This window comes from Oncorhynchus gorbuscha, linkage group LG03 (assembly GCF_021184085.1).
Source record: "Oncorhynchus gorbuscha isolate QuinsamMale2020 ecotype Even-year linkage group LG03, OgorEven_v1.0, whole genome shotgun sequence".
Lineage (NCBI taxonomy): Eukaryota > Metazoa > Chordata > Actinopteri > Salmoniformes > Salmonidae > Oncorhynchus > Oncorhynchus gorbuscha.
In genome coordinates, this window is record NC_060175.1 from 93,386,075 (window position 1) to 93,410,350 (window position 24,276).

The 24,276-nt window shown below is 46.6% G+C and overlaps 1 protein-coding gene across 3 annotated transcripts in view; it reads right to left on the minus strand.

The window, feature by feature from the left end:
- LOC124032260 (retinoic acid receptor gamma-A-like) overlaps positions 1-24,276 on the minus strand; it is a 123,362-nt gene that overhangs the window by 11,631 nt on the left and 87,455 nt on the right. The window lies entirely within an intron of this gene.

Sequence of the window (24,276 nt, forward strand, 5' to 3'; positions counted from 1 at the left end):
AAGACTGGCATTTTACATTCAGGGTTTCTGTGTCAGGGGGTGCAGATGCTCTTATCCAGAACGACTTACAGTTCTGCATTCATCTTAAGACAGCAAGGTGGGACAACCACATCACTGGCATAGAAAGTACACTTTTCCTCAATAAAGTAGATAGCAAACTCAGAGCAGGTAGGAGGTAGGAGGTAGGAGGTAGGAGGTAGGAGGTAGGAGGTAGGAGGAGGTAGCAGGTAGGAGGTAGGAGGTAGCAGGTAGGAGGTAGGAGGTAGCAGGTGGGAGGTAGGAGGTAGGAGGTAGGAGGTAGCAGGTAGGAGGTAGGAGGTAGGAGGTAGGAGGTAGGAGGTAGGAGGTAGGAGGTAGGAGGTAGGAGGTAGCAGGTAGGAGGTAGGAGGTGGGAGGTAGGAGGTAGGAGTTAGGAGGTAGGAGGTAGGAGGTAGGAGGTAGGAGGTGGGAGGTAGGAGGTAGGAGGTAGGAGGTAGGAGAGGAAAGAGTCACTGTTAGTTCACTAAAGGCTTTTCATTTATTTTGATTTAGGATGGGGTGCGAGGGGGGTGCTGTGGGATTTTTTTGGATACACTTTGAAGAGGTAGGGTTTCAAATGTTTTCAGAAGATGGGCAAGGACTCTGCTGTCCTAGCTTCAGGGGGAAGCTGGTTCCACCAATGGGGTGCCAGGACAAAGAAGAGCTTGGACTGGGCTGAGCGGGAGCTGCCCTCCTGTAGGGGTGGGAGGGCCATAAGACCATAGGCCCCCCCCTCTGAGCAGGGCCCTCAGGTCACAGATCAGAGATTAGTGTGCCTTTTAGAGCTGGGAGGGGCTCAGATTGACAGAGGTAAAGAAAACAAACAGTTTAACAGCAGGCAGATAACTGACAATAAGTGGAGGCGTAATTGATTAGATTGACAGATCTCAGTCTCTGATAAGGACTGGTAGCTGAATGGGCAGGGCTGTTGCAGCAGCTAGGGATTCCTCAGTCATTCCAAAACAGCCTACTGACTGACTCACTGAGACCGGCATCCACTTAACACAACCTCAGGACAAATCTAGCACACACCTGACAAGGTAGCTAAGGTGTAAGGAGATGAGAGACCACAATTTAGAAAGAAGTCTCACTGCTGCAGACTGCAGACTTCTGCCAACCCTGTTCAAACCCAGTGATACAAGCTGATTGTCGTACCGCTGACGTCACATGCTCCTGATGTTCTAAATAAGGTCATTGTGCACTGATCTATGCATTGTATGGATTCCATAAGCCATAAGCCACACAGGAGCACAGGAGCACAAAACACAACATGTGCGTATACGCATCACATACCCACTCACACCAGGCCCTCGCACATGCTAGTTAATATTGCAAATTCTCAGTAAGAGACACACCCCTCCCTAATAACACTTCTTTCAACTTTCACGCCCCGGTCGCCCCTCAAACTTCAACCTCCAAATTTCTCCAGCCCCAGCCTCCAAAACACACCACCCCCTGACACACAAATCCAATTGTCTCTTGTTTCCTGGCCCTAAATTCCTCAGCTAGGCCCTGGCAGGGTTTAATAGTGGGCCAGGCTTATGAACTGGCCTATAAAGGCAGTCTCATAGCTGGCCAGGCCTTTATTAGGATTCAGTCACCTTGGGCAGCTATTCACACCAGCAGCTGTAGGCCCAGGCCCGTAAAAAAGCAGCACCAATCATAAAATAAAAAAACAGGGAGGCTAAAATTCTAACGTTTACTGCCCACACCACCCCATAGCACCTTCAATGGAAACCACAGGGCTAGCCTAAACTACCTATACCCCCTCCTCAGTCCCCTTTTCCACCTCTAGTCCCCCTTCCCTCCTCCAGTCCCCCTTCCCTCCTCCAGGCCCCCTTCCCTCCTCCAGTCCCCCTTCCCTCCTCCAGTCCCCCTTCCCTCCTCCAGTACCCCTTCCCTCCTCCAGGCCCCCTTCCCTCCTCCAGGCCCCCTTCCCTCCTCCAGGCCCCCTTCCCTCCTCCAGTTCCCCTTCCCTCCTCCAGTCCCCCTTCCCTCCTCCAGTCCCCATTCCCTCCGCAGTCCCTCTTCCCTCCTCCAGTCCCCCTTCCCTACTCCAGTGCCCCTTTCCACCTCTAGTCCCCTTCCCTCCTCCAGTTCCCCTTCCCTCCTCCAGTCCCCCTTCCCTCCTCAGTCCCCCTTCCCTCCTCCAGTCCCACTTCCCTCCTCCAGTTCCCCTTCCCTCCTCCAGTCTTCCTTCCCTCCTCCAGTCCCCCTTCCATTTCCAGTTCCCCTTCCCTCCTCAGTCCCCCTTCCCTCCTCCAGTCCCCCTTCCCTCCTCCAGTCCCCCTTCCCTCCTCCAGTTCCCCTTCTCTCCTCCAGTCTTCCTTCCCTCTTCAGTCCCCCTTCCCTCCTCAGTCCCCCTTCCCTCCTCAGTCCCCCTTCCCTCCTCCAGTCCCCATTCCCTCCTCCAGTTCCCCTTCTGTCCTCCAATTCCCCTTCCCTCCTCCAGTCTTCCTTTCCTCCTCCAGTCTTCCTTCCCTCCTCAGTCCCCCTTCCCTCCTCCAGTCTTCCTTCCCTCCTCAGCCCCCTTCTCTCCTCCCCCGTTTCCCTCCTCTTCTCTCACACCCTGGGCTCAAACCAAACCATCAGCTTGCCTTTTGACAACTACTACTGCTCCTACAACAACTCCTCCTACTACTATTGCTACTATTACTACTACTACCACCACTACTACTACTGCTAGTACTACCACCATTAGTACTAGTGCTACTACTACTACTACTACTGCTACCACCACTACTACTACTACTGCTACCACAATAACTACTGCTACTACTTCTCCTGCTACTCCTACTGCTACTACTACTGCTACTACTACCACCACTACTCCTACTGCTACTACCACTACTACTACAACAACTCCTCATCCTCCTCCTACTAGTACTACTGCTACTACTACCACTACCACTACTACTGCTACTACTACTACCACCTCTACTACTACTACTACTACTACTACTACTACTACTACTTCTCCTACTCCTACTACTACCACCTCTACTACTACTACTACTACCACCTCTACTACTACTACTACTACCACCTCTACTACTACTACTACTACTACTACTACTACTACTACTACTACTACTACTACTACTACTACTACTACTACTACTCCTACTGCTACTACTATTACTACCACTACCACTTCTACTGCTGCTACTACAACAACTCATCATACTACTGCTACTACTCCTACTACTACTACTACTTCTCCTACTACTACTACTGCTACTACTACCACCACTAATACTACTACTGCTACCACCACTACTACCACTTCTCCTCCTACTACTACTGCTACAACAACTACTACTACTACTGCTACCACTCTACTACTGCTACTCCTACTGCTACTACTAGCACCACTACCACTACTGCTACTACTACTACTACTGCTACAACGACTACTACTACTTCTCCTACTCCTACTACTACCATTACTACTACTGCTACCACTTCTACTACTGGTACTACAACTCCTCATACTACTGCTACTACTATTACTCCTACTACTGCTACTATTACTGCTACTACTATTACTCCTACTACTATTACTACTACTACTGCTACTATTGCCTCAACTACCACCACTACTACTACTGCTACTACTACCACCACTACTACTACTACTACTACTACTACTACTACTACTACTACTACTACTACTACTACTACTACTACTACTACTACTACTACCATGACTTCTACCACTTCTCCTACTCCTACTACTACCATTACTACTATTGCTACCACTTCTACTACTGCTACTACAACTCCTCATACTACTGCTACTACTATTACTACTACTGCTACTACTACTACTGCTACTACAACTACTTATCCTACTCCTACCACTACCATTACTACTACTGCTACTACAACTCCTCATAATAATGCTACTATTGCTACTACTATTACTACTACTACAATTACTCCTACTACTGCTACTATTACTACTACTTACTCCTGCTCATTCTACTACTACTACTATCACTGCTACTGCTACTACTACTACTACTGCTGCTACTACTACTACTGCTACTGCTACTACTACTGCTACTACTAATACTACTGTTACTACTACTACTATTGCTACTACTACTGCTACCACTACTACTACTACTACTACTACTACTACTACTACTACTACTACTCCTACTACTATTACTACCACTACTTCTCATACTACTACTCCTACTGCTACTACTACTACTCCTACTACTACTACTACTACTACTACTACTACAACCATGACTACTACTACTACTACAACTACTACTGCTACTACTATTACTAACACCACTACTGCTACTACAACTATTACTACTACTACTACTGCTACTACTACTGCTACTACTATTACGACAACTCCTACTACTACTACTATTACTACTACGACAACTCCTACTACTACTACTACTACTACTGCTACTACTACTGCTGCTACTGCTACTACTATTACTACCACATCTACTACTACTACTACTACTAATACCACTACTATTACTACTACTCCTGCTAGAGATAATCGTTGACGATACTGACAGCAATATGTCAGCTATCTGACACTTACTGCCTTCTTTCTGTTTTCTGTACATTTTTTCACATCAAACGATATTAAAATTCCTTTGCTTAAATTCAACATATCTTACTGCTGCTAATACTGCAGCTACTGCAACTAGATTATCATTGATGATAAACAGCACTGATACAGTATGGAATCTGAGAGCCATCTGACCACTTAATGCAAATATTATACATTTTACATCAAACTATATTGTAATTCCTTAGCCTAAATCCATTAAAAACCTATTTGACCTTACTGATACTGCTGCTGCTGATACTAGAGCTAATCATTGATGATAAGTACAGCAGCAATATGTTATTGGATTGGAGAGCCATTTGTCACTAGCTACTTACTGTCAAGCGTATGCTTTTCTTATACATTTTCATATCAAACTAACCGTATTCTAAGTCTACAGCCTAAATTCCTAAATGTCTAACAGCTTCATTGTGCTTGAGGAAAATGTGTTTTAGATCAGTCTCAGGAACAGTCCCAATACTGAAGTAACAAATCAACCTCTCTACTCTAACCATTCCTTAAAACAGATGACTGTGTCTGTGACCCAAATGGACACCTTTTCCCTATTGTGCACTACTTTGGACCAGAGCCCTATGGGCCCAGGTCAAAAACGGTGCTCTAAATAGGGAATAGGGTGCTATCGGGGCGGCAGCGTAGCCTAGTGGTTAGCGCGTTGGACTAGTAACCGGAAGGTTGTGAGTTCAAACCCCCGAGCTGACAAGGTACAAATCTGTCGTTCTGCCCCTGAACAGGCAGTTAAACCCACTGTTCTCAGGCCGTCATTGAAAATAAGAATATGTTCTTAACTGACTTACCTGGTTAAATAAAGGTTTAAAAAAAATAATTGGTATGCACACTGCTTCTGCAGCAGTTCATCTCATATGTATATATTGTATTTTATACCATCTATTCCACCTTGCCTATGCCGCTCGGTCATCGCTCATCCATATATTTATATGTACATATTCTTATTCCATCCCTTTAGATTTGTGTGTATTAGGTAGTTGTTGTGGAATTGTTAGATTACTTGTTAGATATTACTGCACTGTCGGGACTAGAAGCACAAGCATTTCGCAACACTCACATCAATATCTGCTAACCATGTGTATGTGACCAATAAATTTGATTTGATTTGGAGTTGCAACAATCCTCTTGGCCCTATATGTTACAAACACTATAGCATTCGGTTAGGTATTACTGCACTGTTGGAACATAAGCATTTAGCTACACCGGCGAAAACATCTGCATAATATGTATATTTGAAATTTGATTTGACGATTTGATTTGAACACAGGGTCAGAGAAGAGTTCAGTTGGTAGAGCATGGCGCTTGCACCGCCTGGGTTGTGGGTTCGATTCCTGGGGCCACCCATACATAAAACGTATACATGCATGACTATAAATTGCTTTGGATAAACGGGTAAATGGCATGTATTATTACGTTTTAGTAGAAGCTCATTGAGCGTGCTGTGAACTTTTATGCAATACTAACAGCAGTAAACAAGACACTGGGGCCATGTGTTTGACAAGTCCTTTGATAAGGACAAACCCTGTGTAGGAACAAGAAATGGATAGTAAATTAGATGGTCTGAGAGGCTGAGAGATTGAACAAGAGTGAGAGAAAGAGAGGGGGTGGAGAGAGAGAGAGAAACTAGGACAGCGGAGAACATAAAAATCAATCTGGATCTGTCAACAACATGAACTGGTTCCTGCCATAATAGAATAGACTCCTGCTCTCACTCACTCACTCACTCACTCACTCACTCACTCACTCACTCACTCACTCACTCACTCACTCACTCACTCACTCACTCACTCACTCACTCACTCACTCACTCACTCACTCACACACACACACACACACACACACACACACACACACACACACACACACACACACACACACACACACACACACACACACACACACACACACACACACACACACACACACACACACACACACACACACACACACATTATAAGATGGTGCCGACAGATATGGCAGCTCTGCTTTTAGCTCCTAAGGAACTTTGCAATATTTCGTTTTTTTAGTGTGTTATTTGTTACATTATTAGCCCAGATTTTTTTTGTATTATTGCATACAGCCGGAAACAACTTTAGGATATCTGAGTGGCGGTAGCTCACGAGCATTACGACCAGGAACACGACTTTCCAAGTTGGATCCTTTGTTCGTACCCCCCATTTAACTTATTCCAGAGGCTGCTCCAAAACACAGCCAGCGGAGCAGAGGTATTCGGAGTAGACTTCTAGTCCGACTCAAGAGGCGTGCACACCATCCACCGCTTCAGAATATATTACTCGCCAATGTTCAGTCTCTGGATAATAAAGTAGTAAATGAGCTCAGGGCGAGGATCTCCTTCAAGAGACATCAGGGATTGTCACATACTCTGTTACACAGAAACATGGCTCTCTAGGGATATTTTAATTTTTTTAAATGTATTTTACTAGGCAAGTTAGTTGAGAACAAATTCTTATTTTCAATGATGGCCTAGGAACAGTGGGTTAACTGCCTGTTCAGGGGCAGAACGACAGATTTGTAACTTGTCAGCTCGGGGACTCGAACTTGCAACTTTCCAGTTACTAGTCCAACATTCTAACCACTAGGCTACCCTGCCGCCCCAGGGTACTGTCCCTGTCCATACAGGATGGGGGGTATTAAGACAGGAATAAAGACACGAATAAAGAACTCTCTGGGAAGAAAGGCAGGGGTGTATGTTTCATGATGGTGTGATTGTGATAACATACAGATACTCAAGTCTTTCTGTTCACCCGATCTTGAATACTTCACAATCAAATGCCAATCATATTACCTCCCAAGAGAATTCTCTTTGGTGAAAGTCACAGCCGTGTATATTCCCGCTCAAGACAATACCAAGACGGTCCTCAAAGAACTACAGTGGACTTTATGAAAATTGGAAAATTGGAAACCACATATCCTGAGGCCACATTTATTGTAGGAAAACACTACCGAAGTTCTACCAACACATTGACGGTAGTACTCGTGCTGGTAAACCATTGTACCACTGCTACTCAACTTTTTGAAATGCCTACAAGGCCCTCTCCCGCCTTCCCTTCGGCAAATCTGATTACAACTCCATTTAGCTTCTCTTTTCCTATAGGCAGAAATTCATACAGGAAGTACCCATGCTAAGGTCTATTCAATGCTGGTCTGACCAATCGGAATGCATTTTTCCAGATTGTTTTGATCACACCGACTGGGATATGTTCCGGGTAGCCTCTGAGAATAACAGAATACACCAATACGGTGAGTCAGTTCATCAGGAAGTGTATAGGAGATGTCGTATCCAGTGTGACTATTAAAACCTACCCAAACCATAAACCATGGATAGATGGCAGCATTCGTGCAAAACTGAACAATGAACCACATTTAACCATGGCAAGGTGGCTGGGAATATGGCCAAATATAAACAGTGTAGTTATTCCCGCCATAAGGCAATCAAACAAGCAAAACATTAGTATAGAGACAAAGTGGAGTCGCAATTCAACGGCTCAGACATGAACTACAAATGGAAAACCAGCCACATCGCGGACACCAACGTCTTGCTTCCGGACAAGTTAAACACCTTCTTCGCCAGCTTTGAGGATAACACAGCGCCACATACACAGCCCACTACAAAGGACTGTGGGCTCTCCTTCTCCTTGGCTGACATGAGTAAGACATTTAAGTCTGTTAACGCTCGCAAGGCTGCCGACCCAGGTGTCATCCCTAGCCGCGTCATCAAAGCATGCGCAGACCAGCTGGCTGGTGTGTTTACAGACATATTCAATCTCTCCCTATCCCAGTCTACTGTCCCCACTTGCTTCAAGGTGTCCACCATTGTTCCTGTATCCAAGAAAGCAAAGGTAACTGAACTAAATGACTATCGCCCCGTAGCACTCACTTCTGTCATCATGAAGTGCTTTGTGGGGCTAGTTAAGGATCATATCACCTCCACCCTACCTGACACCCTAGACCCACTTCAATTTGTTTTCCGCACAAATAGATCCACAGACGATGCAATCGCCATCGCACTGCACACTGCCCTATCCAAGAGGAATACCTATGTAAGAATGCTGTTCATTGACCATAGCTCATCATTCAACACGAAAGTACCCTCCAAGCTCATCTGGGCCCTGGGTCTGAACCCAGCCCTGTGCAACTGGGTCTTGGACTTCCTGACGGGCCGCCCCCCAGGAGGTGAGGGTAGGAAACAACACCTCCACTTTGCTGATCCTCAACACAGGAGCCCCACAAGGGTGTGTGCTCAGCCCCCTCCTGTACTCCCTGTTTACCCATGACTGCGTGGCCACGCACGCCTCAAACTCAATCCTCAAGTTTGCAGACAACACAACAGTAGTAGGCTTGATTACCAACAATGAAGAGACAGCCTACGTGGAGGAGGTGAGGGCACTGGTAGAGTGGTGCCAGGAGAATAACGTCTCACTCAATGTCAACAAAATAAAGGAGCTGAAACAGCAGAGGGAACATGCCTCTATCCACATTGATGGGACCACAGTGGAGCAGGTGGAAAGCTTCAAGTTCCTCGGCGTACACATCACTAACAGTCTGAAATGGTCCACCCATATAGACAGTGTGTTATAGAAGGTGCAACAACGCCTCTTCAACCTGAGGAGGCTGAAGAAAACCCTCACAAACTTTAACAGATGCCCATTCGAGAGCTTCCCGTTGAGAGTATCACCGCCTGGTACAGCAGTTTCACCGCCCGCAACCGCAGGGCTGCCCAATGCTTCACCAGGGGCAAACTACCTGCCCTCCAGGACACCTACAGCTCCCGATGTCACAGGAAGACCAAAAAGATCAACAAGGACATCAACCACCCGAGCCACAGCCTGTTCACCCCGTTATCATCCAGAAGGCGAGGTCAGTACAGGTGCATCAAAGCTGAGGCCGAGAGACTGAAAAACAGCATCTAACTCAAGGCCATCAGACTGTTAAATAGCCATCACTAGCCGGCTTCCACCTTGTTACGCAACCCTGCACCTTAGAGGCTGCTGACCTATATACATAGACTTGGAATCCCTGGCCACTTTAATAATGGAACACTAGTCACTTAAATACTATTTACATACTGCTTTACTTATCTCATACTTATACTTTATTCTATTCTACTGTATTTTAGTCAATGCCACTCCTAATATTTATATATTTTTTAATTCCATTCTTTTACTTTTAGATTTGTGTTTATTGTTGTGAATTGTTTGCTACTACTGCACTGTTGGAGCTAGGAACACAAGCATTTAGCTACACCCTCAATAACATCTGCTAAATACGGTATGTGTATGTGACCAATAATTATTTTATTTTATTTGACAAACACACACGCTCCATACCTATCCAAATATCCCTCCACATTTTCCCCACACCAGGCAAGATGGCCCACCTGAATGATGACATGGAGCTATTCAATCAACCCCCCCCTGAGCCCCCTGTCCATGTCTCTTCCTGTCACTCACTGTCTCCCAAAACCAGCTCATCTTTGTTTAGAGAAAAAAAGGCCTCTGAAATGAGAGGCCCTCTTATCAGTTCTGAAACCTGGGCCTCAGTTTGCATGACAATCTTCCTCCGGAGAGCTGAAGGCTGGTGATGGACGAGGGGAGGGGAGGGGAGGGGAGAGTTAGCCGCTGCTCATTTCCTACATTTCGTACTAAGTATCAGTTTACCTCTAATCCCCATCTCTCAGTGGCCTCTGTACACACATGGTCCAGCTGCACTGCCATGACTTACACTAATCCCAGAGTCACGCGCACACGTTCATGCGCACACACACGCAGAAGCACACATGCTGGGACACACACACACACCTTCGGCCTCTATCTGCGGAGTAACATCCTTACCCTGTACCTCATTAGATGTGCTAAGTACACCAGACAGAAATAGACATGTAGCTGAAGGTCAATTGCATTAAATTCTAGGTCAACGTCAACTGGGCCAAATGACTTCCCTTGAAGTTCAACTGATACAATAGAAGAAGAGAAAGAAGAAAGGATACACAGGGAACCAAAGAGGAGGGGCTTTTTGGTTGACCATCAAAACCTGTCTGTTGTTTTGTGGTCTCTAGAAAAGAAGAGGAGCTGTGCTGTGATGTACAGCATGTGTCCAATAACAATTAAACTGTGAGCAAAGCAAAGGCATTACTGTGTTTCTGTGTTGTTGCGCAACCCTGGTTTTAACCGAGCAGCTAGCTAGCATATGACACCCTGGCAGAGGAACAACTATTCCTTCACAATAGGCTGCCTGCAGATTTGGTCTACGTGACTGTGGGTGTGATTGAATCTTCACTGGGACACTATTCCAGGGTGAGTCTTGGCATGTGAGGGAGTTAGTGTGTGTGTGTGTTCGTGCTTGTTATATGTGTGTTTGTGTGTGCTCGCAAGCATGCGTTCTTGCCTGCGTATGTATTTTTGTGTGCGTGCTCACGTGTATGCGAATAGAACTGTGGCCTCTTAGTTTAGAGTGGGCCCTCCCCCATTCAGTGGCTCTGCCCAGTCTCTGCAGACTAGACTCCATTTGATTTGCAAGTGGGATTCTCTGTTCACTCTGCTCTCTCTCCTGATTCACACGCTGTACTGTTCCAATGTGCCATGAAAGTATGTGCTAGTTGTAGTGATGTACAGGGATCTGTGTAGATAGACTCCCACCTGTACCGCTCTATCTGCATCTCTAACTTCCTTAAAGAACCCAGAGTACAGGCCTGAAGCTGTATGTGTCTGTTACGGTCAGATACCAGACAGTGAGGCATGTGTGTCTGTTACGGTCAGATACTAGACAGTGAGGCATGTGTGTCTGTTACGGTCAGATACTAGACAGTGAGGCATGTGTGTCTGTTACGGTCAGATACTAGACAGTGAGGCATGTGTGTCTGTTACGGTCAGATACTAGACAGTGAGGCATGTGTGTCTGTTACGGTCAGATACTAGACAGCGAGGCATGTGTGTCTGTTACGGTCAGATACTAGACAGTGAGGCATGTGTGTCTGTTACGGTCAGATACTAGACAGTGAGGCATGTGTGTCTGTTACGGTCAGATACTAGACAGTGAGGCATGTGTGTCTGTTACGGTCAGATACTAGACAGTGAGGCATGTGTGTCTGTTACGGTCAGATACTAGACAGTGAGGCATGTGTGTCTGTTACGGTCAGATACTAGACAGCGAGGCATGTGTGTCTGTTACGGTCAGATACTAGACAGCGAGGCATGTGTGTCTGTTACGGTCAGATACTAGACAGCGAGTCATGTGTGTCTGTTACGGTCAGATACTAGACAGTGAGGCATGTGTGTCTGTTACGGTCAGATACTAGACAGTGAGGCATGTGTGTCTGTTACGGTCAGATACCAGACAGTGAGGCATGTGTGTCTGTTACGGTCAGATACCAGACAGTGAGGCATGTGTGTCTGTTACGGTCAGATACTAGACAGTGAGTCATGTGTGTCTGTTACGGTCAGATACTAGACAGTGAGGCATGTGTGTCTGTTACGGTCAGATACTAGACAGTGAGTCATGTGTGTCTGTTACGGTCAGATACTAGACAGTGAGGCATGTGTGTCTGTTACGGTCAGATACTAGACAGTGAGACATGTGTGTCTGTTATGGTCAGATACTAGACAGTGAGTCATGTGTGTCTGTTACGGTCAGATACTAGACAGTGAGGCATGTGTGTCTGTTACGGTCAGATACTAGACAGTGAGGCATGTGTGTCTGTTACGGTCAGATACTAGACAGTGAGGCATGTGTGTCTGTTACGGTCAGATACTAGACAGTGAGGCATGTGTGTCTGTTATGGTCAGATACCAGTTTTGTATGTGTACTGTGTGTGTGTGAGTGAGTGAGTGAGTGAGTGAGTGAGTGAGTGAGTGAGTGAGTGAGTGAGTGAGTGAGTGTGAGAGAGAAAGAGAGAGAAACACCTAGTAGTGTCTGGTATGTGTGTAGACTAGGTAGTGCCCACACAGAATGGCAAGGGGCACCAGATTGAGAAGCGGCTGTGGAACAGTGGGGCAGATAGACAATCTGGCACACTGGGCAGAACCTCCCTACGATACCCCTGGCACCTCTACCCCTGGCACCTCTACCCATGGCACCTCTACCCATGGCACCTCTACCCATGGCACCTCTACCCATGGCATCTCTACCCATGGCACCTCTACCCCTGGCACCTCTACCCATGGCACCTCTACCCCTGGCACCTCTACCCATGGCACCTCTACCCATGGCACCTCTACCCATGGCACCTCTACCCCTGGCACCTCTACCCCTGGCACCTCTACCCATGGCACCTCTACCCATGGCACCTCTACCCCTGGCACCTCTACCCATGGCACCTCTACCCATGGCACCTCTACCCATGGCACCTCTACCCATGGCACCTCTACCCATGGCACCTCTACCCATGGCACCTCTACCCATGGCACCTCTATCCATGGCACCTCTACCCCTGGCACCTCTACCCATGGCACCTCTACCCATGGCACCTCTACCCCTGGCACCTCTACCCATGGCACCTCTACCCATGGCACCTCTACCCCTGGCACCTCCTTCCATGGCACCTCTACCCCTGGCACCTCTACCCATGGCACCTCTACCCATGGCACCTCTACCCATGGCACCTCTACCCATGGCACCTCTACCCATGGCACCTCTACCCATGGCACCTCTACCCATGAGACTGTGGCACTGCAGGGAGAAAGGGCCATACTTTACTACTTGCACTACAGACAGGAAACTCTGGATGCTTCACATTTCTATGGATGTTTACTCCACCAAAATACCCCCACAATAGCCCCATATACTACCCACCACTGTGACCTGTATGCTCTCATTGGCTGGCTCTCGCTTCATATTCGTTGCCAAACCCACTGGCTCCAGGTCATCTATAAGTCTTTGCTAGGTAAAGCCCTACCTTTGCTAGGTAAAGACTTTAAGCATCAGCTGTCTGAGCAGCTTACCAATCACTGTACCTGTACACAGCCATATGTAAATACCACACCCGATTACCTCATCCCCATATTATTACTTACCCTCTTGCTCTTTTGCACCCCAGTATCTCTACTTGCACATCATCATCTGCACACCTATCACTCAAGTACTAATGCTAAAATTGTAATTATTTTTGCCTCTCAGTCCTATTTATTGCCTTTACCTCTCTCTCTCTCAAGGCCCTCCAGCAGACGCATGTGTTCCTTCCTCTTTTCATCACATTGACTTTTTCCAGAAGATCTGATGCAATGCTTTATAGTCTCCCTCTGCGGTTTCATGGCTGTTCATATGGGTTGACAGTTCATGCACCAACCACGGGCTAACTTTTCCATCTTACTCACATCAGCTCTATACCCCTGTGGTCTAGATAGGTTGAAACATTGCCAATAATGACATTGCTGTTCAAGCTCTATTGCTGTAAGCTCTCTTGAATCACTGTATACCTTTCAACCGGGAAAGTCAGGTCTCTATTGTGTGAGTTAAAGACACACACTGTGTGATTTCCCTGCTACCAGCAGGGAAGTGTTGAGTATGTGTGTGTGTGTCTGTGGGGGTTGCTTTCCTTCATGAAAGGTGCTGAGCGGTAGCAGTTCCTTTAACAGCTGTCAGAAAGCTCACTACCTGAACCCCCCCCCCCCCCCCCCCCAAACACACACACCCTCCTACTCTCCTCTCGCCTCCCAGCCTGGGGGCCCTGAGAGGCTTGCTGCCTTTGAAAGGAGGCCTGTGATAAAACTGGGCTGGCTGACCACTCAGAGGGGAAGAAATTATGAGAGGGAGAAGAGAGGAAAGGGAAGGAGGAGGAGTGGAGTGGAGTGGAGTGGAGTGTAGTGGAGTGGAGTGGAGTGGAGTGGAGTGGAGAGGAGAGGAGAGGAGAGGAGTGGAGTGGAGTGGAGTGGAGTGCAGAGGAGAGGAGAGGAGAGGAGAGGAGAGGAGGAGGGAGGAGTGGAGTGGAGAGGAGTGGAGTGGAGAGGAGAGGAGTGGAGTGGAGAGGAGAGGAGAGGAGGGAGTGGAGAGGAGTGGAGTGGAGTGGAGAGGAGAGGAGGCACACTAACGTGGACGGACAGGAGCAGAAAACCCCCCAACCTAAACCACCCCACTGTCATAACCAACACACCGTCATAAAACACATACGCAGACATACCGTCTGAGAGAAAGAGAAAGAAAGAGAGAGAGAGGGGAGAGAGAGAGAGAAATGCACATAGCATGTACATATATCAGTCCCTGATCCACTAATGCGAACATAGCATAAATGGATTTTTCAATATTTGAAGACTTACACCTGGATTTCGGAATTCTGACAAGTTTTATTCACATGCAAGCACGCACGCACGCACGCACGCACGCACGCACGCACACACGCACGCACGCACGCACACACACACACACACACACACACACACACACACACACACACACACACACACACACACACACACCTATGCCCTCTCTTCCAGACAAGGTCGGCAGCCCAGAGCAGAGCAGGAAGGCAGCAGGTGGGACTGGTAACTGCTTGTGTCCTCAGGGTCCATGTTAAAAGTGGAATTAGTCTTGGTCTCAGTCAGAGGCAGGCAGAGAGTTGAGCACACAGCACACTCCTTCAAACCAACCTTTCTTCTTTACAACACCTCGTAAAGAGCCTTTTGATTCTGGGCCTCATGGAGCCAGCCAAGCCAACAGCCAACATTTGGCACAGAGTAATCATCTTTTCTTTCCTTTCCTTTCCTTCACCACACCACACCACCACACCACACCACACCACCATACCAGCCTGTTAAACCACACAGGGCTTCAAACTGAAAGCCATACTACACCAATCCACCCCCTTCTAGCCCCTGAGGCTGCCCAAAGACAGGGCCCTTTAAATGGTCCCAGACACCCTGACCTAAGAAGGTGTGGGCCGAAAGAGAAGAGAGGGCAACTAACAGAAGTGGGCATGTTAATAAAGGAACATCCCAAATAAAGTTTCAGTCAGATGTAATGATGTAACCAGATAAGGCTATTGATAAGGCAGATGATGGAGGAAGCAGACAGACAAGTCCATATGTCCAGATAGTCTCCCCCTACACCCCCCTGGTGAGCACCAGCCCACTGTTCATCTGGTCACTATACCATGACAGAGAGTAGTCTTCTTCAGCAGCTGCTGTCTACAGTAACCCAGAGCTACAGGCCTCAGCTATTACACAGACAGACAGACAGACAGACAGACAGACAGACAGACAGACAGACAGACAGACAGACAGACAGACAGACAGACAGACAGACAGACAGACAGACAGACAGACAGACAGACAGACAGACAGACAGACAGACAGACAGACAGACAGACAGACAGACAGACAGACAGACAGACAGACAGACAGACAGACAGACAGACAGACAGACAGAAAACAAATATTATCTGGTGGTGAGGACAGAAGACATTTGTCTCTAGACTGTCTTTGATCCCTGGGTTGTTGTCTCTCCTAAACTCCTTGTATGTCTGTCTTTTGCACTGCAGCTAGCGCTACTGCAGCTTGTTCAATTGATATTGCTTCCTCCCCACAACAATAGAAACGTGAAAAGTAGAAGTAAACACTGCAGGCAGCATGATGTGAGGGAAAAGAGGATACCATAAACAACAACAGTACTACTAACTACTCTACTCTCAACAGCTGGCTGGGGAGGGAAACACTACACTCAGGAAAAAAAGTGCTAACTAGAACCTTAGTGTTCCTCGGCTGTTCCAGGTAGAACCCATTTGGTTCCAGGTAGAACCCTTATGGGGTCAATGTAGAACCCTTGATTCTACCTTGTTCTATGGGGACAGCCAAAGAACCCTTTAGGAAACTTTTTTTCTAGGAGTGCAAAAGTAATCCTTAGGATGTTGTTGGTACCAACACACACACACACACACACACACACACACACACACACACACACACACACACACACACACACACACACACACACACACACACACACACACACACACACACACACACACACACACACACACACACACACACACACACACACACACACACACACACACACGCACACATATGAGTGCATGCACACTGAGAGAGAGAGAGAGAGCGAGAGAGAGAGAGAGAGAGAGGAAGAAGGGGAGAGGGAGAGAGAGAGGAAGAAGGGGAGAGGGAGAGAGAGAGGAAGAAGGGGAGAGAGAAGAGAGAGAGAGAGAGAGAGAGAGAGAGAGAGAGAGAGAGAGAGAGAGAGAGAGAGAGAGAGAGAGAGAGAGAGAGAGAAGGGGAGAGGGAGAGAGAGAGAGATAAAGAGATGTGATTTGTGGCTGATAAAGAATTTGATAGCTATCAGGGTTTTTTGTACTGAGAATCCTAATTTGCACTCTATTTCCTATGGCTGGCCTATGGGCCCCAGTCAAAAGTAGTGCACTATATACGGAATAGGGTGCCATTTGAGATGTAACCTAAGTAGTGCTTTGACTTCCCCCTGCTTGCAGTTAGCCTGACCTGGCAGTGGCACAGACACCAGTCACATCAGATGGCAAAACAGAGCCTGAGAAACTTCTGCTATGAGCAACAGAAAATATAAAAATCATGTGTTTCTGTATGTGTGTGGCTTCTAGTTTTCACTTTTGCTTGGCAACAAACTGACTAAGGGAAGGGTTTGCCTAACGTTCACTATAGATGGGGCTGCTGTGCCAAGCATCAGACAATGAATCACCCACTCTGTCTGGTCAACTGACTGAAGAAAAATGAGTCCCCTTTAATATAGCCTGGTCTCAGATCCATTTGTGCTGTGTAGCCAGTGACATTTGAGTTGGCTAAACAGCACATACATATCTGGGCCCAGGCTACTTTCAGTAGCACCATAGTCACCTAGAGAGGAAGAGCCTCTCATTAAGAAGTTAAACCACAATAGCATTGTATTATATCCCTAGGCTCTACCTCTCTAGCTGGCTGGTTGTCAGAGACGTTGCTAATGCTAAAGAGGTAGCTAGCTGTCTGATAATCACTCTGCCTGTTCACAAGCTGACTACAGCACACTTCCATTGAGAAAGATGGATGTTTGGAGTAGAGGACCGAGAGGATTGAGCCAGGTCACTTGAAGTGTGTGTGTGTGTGGTGGTGTAAATGCAGTTCTGATGTTGGCAGACAGTGTTCCTAGGGCCCACTGAGACCCGTAGTACTGAGCCAAGGTACACACACACACACACAAACACAAACACACATGTACACAAAGGGCACACCTTTTAGTGCAGACATGGCAACACATGGCCGTTCTTCATCAGTGATCACACTTCCAAAACATACACACAGCAGAGATGGCAGAGTGGCTGTATGGCACAGAACCTGGGGTGCCTGGCCCCAACCCAAGCCCCAGTCACCTTCCACCAGTCTGCTGCGATAATGGGGATGAATACACACCACTAGCGCTCGATGCCAAACAGTGTCTGTCTGTTGCGTAAACACAAACCATTCACACAGAGTGGAGTCGCCCGTACTCTCCCCCTTCTCTCCCTCCCTCCCTCTCTCCATGTCTGGCCTGAGCCTCTCATAACAGTGGGCCCTGGCAACGGTGGAACCAAGCCGTCAGTCAATAACACGCTGGTAACAGAACCTCTCCACTCACACTGAGCTCACACATGCTTCCAGACTGACACACAAACACACTCACACAAACACAGGCGCGTCTGCCCAGTGCCCACGCCTCAGCAGAGTGGGGAAGAGTGCATCACAGGCAAACTCCGCTGTAACGGGTGTCGTCGTCTGAAGAGGAAGAATCGGACCAAAGCGCAGCGTGGTAAGTGTTCATGACTTTTATTGAACTGAACACTGGAACAAAATAACAAAGAGACTAAACCAAACTGAAACAGTCCTGTCAGGTGCAGAAAACACTAAACAGAAAATAACGACCCACAAAACATAGGTGGGATAAAGCTACCTAAGTATGGTTCCCAATCAGAGATAACAATAGTCAGCTGTCCCTGATTGAGAACCATCCCCGGCCAAAACAAAGAAATACAAAACATAGAAAAAAGGAACATAGAATGGCCACTCAAATCACACCCTGACCAAACCAAATTAAAGACAATAAAAGCTCTCTAAGGTCAGGGCGTGACATCCGCTCACAGCAAACAAGCAACAAGATCTCATGGTTTAACCAATTTGATTTCAGATTCTGATGTTTATCCACCTTTCTCCAAACGTCAAATTTCAAAGTTGTTCCAAACATCAATAAGGGTTTTTCACACCCTGGGTTTACTCCTCCTGCCCAGCATCATTCTGTTTCTCCAAATGTTACATTTCGAAGTTAAAGGTTAAAGGACAGGTTGCACGATATTTCCACAAAATCCGAATGGCAATAGCACTCCCTTTTTGTCATTTCCCGACATCCTCAAGACATGGACAGACGTCCAATTTCAAAGTCAATCTTGAGCAATCTGCCTGAAACAAGCACAATGCCAACAGGGATGGGTGGCAGCAAGACACACTTCCTTTGTGCCCACCAACCAACCAGTGAAAGCACTCTAAGTCCTTGACATGTCATAGCACTGCAAACCATTCCAAACAAGCTCTTTGAAAGCCCTTATCTTCCTTCCACTGTCATGAGTCATGGACCCAAATTGAACCCTATTCCCCCTATTCCCCATATAGGGCACCACTATCACAAAAGTAGTGCACTATGTAGGGAATAGGTTGCTATTTGGGAAGCAGTTGTTTAACTTGGGAGGGTTAGGGGTAGTTGACTAACTTGAGGTTGACTAACTTGCGGTTGGGGTTATTGTTAGTTGTGTAACTTGAGGTTACACACGTAGGTAGCTAGCTAGCTAGCTTTGAAGCCATGGATTCAAATCAAATCAAATGATATTAGTCACAGGTGAAGACCTTACAGTGAAATTCTTACTTACGAGCCCCTAACCAACAATGCAGTACAAAAAATAATAAGAAATAAAAGTAACAATTAATGAAAGAGCAGCAATATAATAACAATAGTGAGACTATATACAGGGGGGTACCGGAACAGAGTCGATGTGCAGGGGCACCGGTTAGTCGAGGTAATTGAGGTAACATGTACATGTCGGTAGAATTATTCAAGTGACTATGCATAGATGATAACAACAGAGAGCAGCAGCGGTGTAAAAAAGGGGGGGAGGGGGGCATTGCAAATGGTCTGGGTAGCAATTTGATTAGATTTTCAAGAGTTCTATGACTTGGGGGTAGGGTTAGGGTTAGGGTTGGGGGTAGCTGTTTAGAAGCCTCTTGGACCTAGACTTGGAGCTCTGGTACAGCTTGCCGTGCGGTAGCAGAGAGAACAGTCTATGACTAGGGTGGCTGGGGTCTTTGACAATTTTTAGAGCCTTCCTCTGACACCGCCTGGTATAGAGGTCCTGGATGGCAGGAAGCTTTGCCGCAGTGTTGAACTGGGCCATACGCACTACCCTCTGTAGTGCCCTGCGGTCAGCGGCCGAGTAGTTGCCCTACCACGCAGTAATGCAACCAGTCAGAATGCTCTTGACGGTGCAGCTGTATAACTTTTTGATGATCTGAGGACCCATGCCAAATCTTTTTAGTCTCCTGGGGGGAATAGGTTTTTGTCATGCCCTCCTCACGACTATCCTGGTGTGCTTGGACCATGCTAGTTTGTTGGTGATGTGGACACCAAGGAACTTGAAGCTCCCAACTACTACAACCACGTCGATGAGAATGGGGCGTGCTTGGTCCTTTTCCTGTAGTCCACAATCATCTCCTTTGTCTTGATCACGTTGAGGGAGAGGCTGTTGTCCTGGCACCAAACGGCCAGTTCGCTGACCTCCTCCCTTTTGGCTGTCTCAACATTGTCGGTGATGTTGTGTCATTGGCAAACTTAATGATGGTGTTGGAGTCGTACCTGGCCGTGCAGTCATGAGTGAAAAGGGAGTACAGGAGGGGACTGAGCATGCACCCCTGAGGGGACCCTGTGTTGAGGATCAGTGTGATGGATGTGTTGTTTACGGGTGCTACGGGTCGGTAGTCATTTAGGCAGGCTACCTGTTTTTGTGCACAGGGACTATGGGGGTCTGGTTAAAACATGTTGTTGTTACAGACTCGGACAAGGAGAGTATGAAAATGTCAGTGAATACAATTTCCAGTTGGTCAGCGCATGCTTGCAGACATGTCCTGGTAATCTGCCCTGCGGTCTTGTGAGTGTTGACCTGTTTTAAAGGTCTTACTCACATCGGCTGCAGAGAGAGTGATCACACAGTCTTCTGGAACAGCTGGTGCTCTCATGCATGTTTCAGTGTTATTTGCCTCGAAGTGAGCATAGAAGTAGCTTAGTTCATCTGGTACGCTTGTGTCACTGGGAAGCTCTTGGCTGTGCTTCCCTTTGTAGTCTGTAATGGTTTGCAAGCCCTGCCACATCCGACGAGAGTCAGAGCCAGTGTAGTATAATTTGATCTTAGTTCTGTATTGACGTTTTGCCTGTTTGATGGTTTGTCGGAGAGCATAGTGGGATTTCTTATAAGATTCCGGGTTAGAGTCCCGCTCCTTGAAAGTGGCAGCTCTAGCCTTTAGCTCATGGCTTCTGGCTAGGGTATGTACGTACGGTCACTGTGGGGATGACGTCATCAATGCACTTATTGATGAAACCAATGACTGATGTGGTGTACTGCTCAATGCCATCGGAGGAATCCCAGAACATATTGTGCACCTTCAATTGAATAGCTAAGTATACACCCAGCCAGCTGATTGATGTTTTCCATTTGCAAACAGGGCAGAGGAAAGCAACATTCACTTCCACAAATGCTGTTTACATTGATATCCATACTTAATGAAGCACTTAAGGGACCTTAAGGGACCTCATGGGCACCCTTAACTATTTCACTTAATTTAAGATTCATCTTAAAATGTTTTCCGCAACTGACAGTTAAGGGAACTTTAAGGGAATAGATGAGGTGGAAATTGACTTAAGATGTTTTATGCAACCGGGACCGGAACCTCAATAAATTGAATCAGGTATATTTGCTGTGCCTTGTTAGAGGAGGGGTGATAGAAGCATGCTGATATGCCCATCAACAAAACAGTCCTTTCTCGCTCCATCCGCAAACACAACAGGTTACTTTTCTTGCCTCTTTCATAATCTCCTGCAAAGCAACAATTTATTCTATCAGCTCCAGGAGTTTTGAATTTAGGATCAAGTGTCTCGTTGAATTTTCAGAAGGCTGGCTCCTCACACAGTCTTGTGGACTTGGCAGAATCATTGAATAACTACACCAATCCTTCTCTGTTTTTATGCTCATTGGATGAGGTTGCCACGTTTCTGCTCTTTTCAAGCACAATACTAAAGTTGGTTTTCCATGGGAAGAGGTTGTCTTCGGCAATGTTGACGTGCAGCTAATGTTACTGCTAGCTGGTGGCTGTCTCACCTTGTCTTTATCCTCAAATAGTTTGTATGCTTCTTTGGGAGCGCTGATCAGATTAACTATTAAGTTGATCACTGTACCACACACTACACTCTTAGACAAAAAAGGTTCCTCTAGAACCTTAAATGGTTCTTCAATTGTTCCCATAGGAGAACCCTTTGAAGAACCCATTTTGATTACAGGTAAAACCCTTTTGGGTTCCCTGTAGAACACTTTCTACAGAGGGTTCTACACAGAAGGATTCCACCTGGATCCCAAACAGGTACTCCTATGGGGACAGCTGAAGAACCCTTTTGCAACCCTTTTTTCTAAGAATGTTCTGACACTCCAATACATTTACTTTTGTCTCTCAGCAATGTAATCAAAATAATCCCATACAGGGCTTTTCCGTTTTTCGACCAACCACTGGTTTTGGGTTTGCTGCTGCCATTGATCACGCTCCGTGCATGCCCTTGGGATTTCTTCCCTGTTACTGTGAATTTCCACTGGTGATAGCTAGTAGCCAAAATTTAGTAGCAAAATTTACTAAATAGTTTTTTCATTTTTTATTTAGTTACATTTTTCATTTACTATAATAACCTTGGTGTGCGACAAAAACATGTAGAGGCCCTGGTATACTTCTATTAGACATATACTAGGTCAGTGCAGGAATAGTAGACAAACATTTGATAGAAAGTACAGGCTAAAAATAACACACATCCCAGATCCAATGCTGGCTGTAAGTTATGTAAGACTTGTCTGGTTGGCAATATGTGGTGGTTGGACCTGGGTGCAAATGAGAAGATGTAAATCTACCTGTGTGTGTGTGTGTGTGTGCGTGCGTGCGTTGATGTGTGTGTGTGTACGTCCGAGTGTGTGTGTAAGACCTCGCTAGTGTCTGTGTGCCCATAATCCAAATCCCTAGCGCTGGGACTGCTATGTCAGATCCATAGCCAGCCAGAGAGGGTTAGGGTTAGGCAGGACTTCCCAGGTTAGATTCCACAGTCCCTTGCTGGAATCCAGCTCTGTGCTGTCATGACAGCTTATAGCCCGTCTACAAGCAGTGTCACACTGTAAAGTGTTAATACAACAGATCGGCCTGTCAGTCTAATCACCATAACCTGTATGGGCCCCAGTCACCTCACATGCACTGACTAGCCTTGCCTTCTTAGGGCTCAGACACAATAGAGTTTGTTGGTGTTTGTTGGCTACTTAGAACGCATAAAAATAGTCTGTCCTCGGTTGCAACACTCACTACCGAGTTCCAAACTGCCTCTGGAAGCAACGTCAGCACAATAGTTGTTCGTCGGGATATTCATGAAATGGGTTTCCATGGCCGAGCAGCCGCACACAAGCCTAAGATCACCATACCTAATGCTAAGCGTCGGCTGGAGTGGTGTAAAGCTCACCTCAATTGAACTCTGGAGCAGTGGAAACAAGTTCTTGGGAGTGATGAAACACGCTTCACCATCTGGCAGTCCGACTGACAAATCTGGTTTAGGCGGATGCCAGGAAAATGCTACCTGCCCAATTGCATAGTGCCAACTGTAAAGTTTGGTGGAGGAGGAACAATATTCTGGGGCTGTTTTTAATAGCTCGGGCTAGGCATATATTGACATGCTAGATGCTTCTGTGCTTCCAACTTTGTGGCAACAATTTGGGGAAGGGCCTATCCTGTTTCAGCATGACAATGCCCCCGTGCACAAAGCAAGGTCCCTATATTAATGATTTGTCGAGATTGGTGTGGAAGAACTTGACCGGCCTGCACAGAGCCCTGACAGCAAACCCATCGAACACCCTTGGGGTGAATTGAGGCAGGCCTAATTGCCCAACATCAGTGGCCAACCTCACTAATGCTCTTATGGCTGAATGGAAGCAAATCCCTGCAGCAATGTTACAACATCTAGTGGAAAGCCTTTCCAGATGAGTGGAGGCTGTTATAGCAGCAAAGGGGGGACCAACTCCATATTAATGCCCATGCCCGTTCATCCACCTGTCCACATACCTTTGGTCATGTAGGGGTGGCAGGTAGCCGAGTGGTTTAGAACTGAAAGGTTGCTAGATCGAATCCCCGAGCTGACAAGGTAAAAATTGGTCATTCTGCCCCTGAACAAGGCAGTTAACCCTCTGTTCCTAGGCCGTCATTGTAAGTAAGAATTTGCTCTTAACTGACTTTCCTAGTTAAATACAGGTTTAAAAATATAATGTAGTGTAAGTTAAATTGATGTGCTGGAAAGTAATAGAAATAAGTTGAGAAAAAAGTAACTAAAATAAATTAGTTTTATTCTCTTATGAATCAATTTGG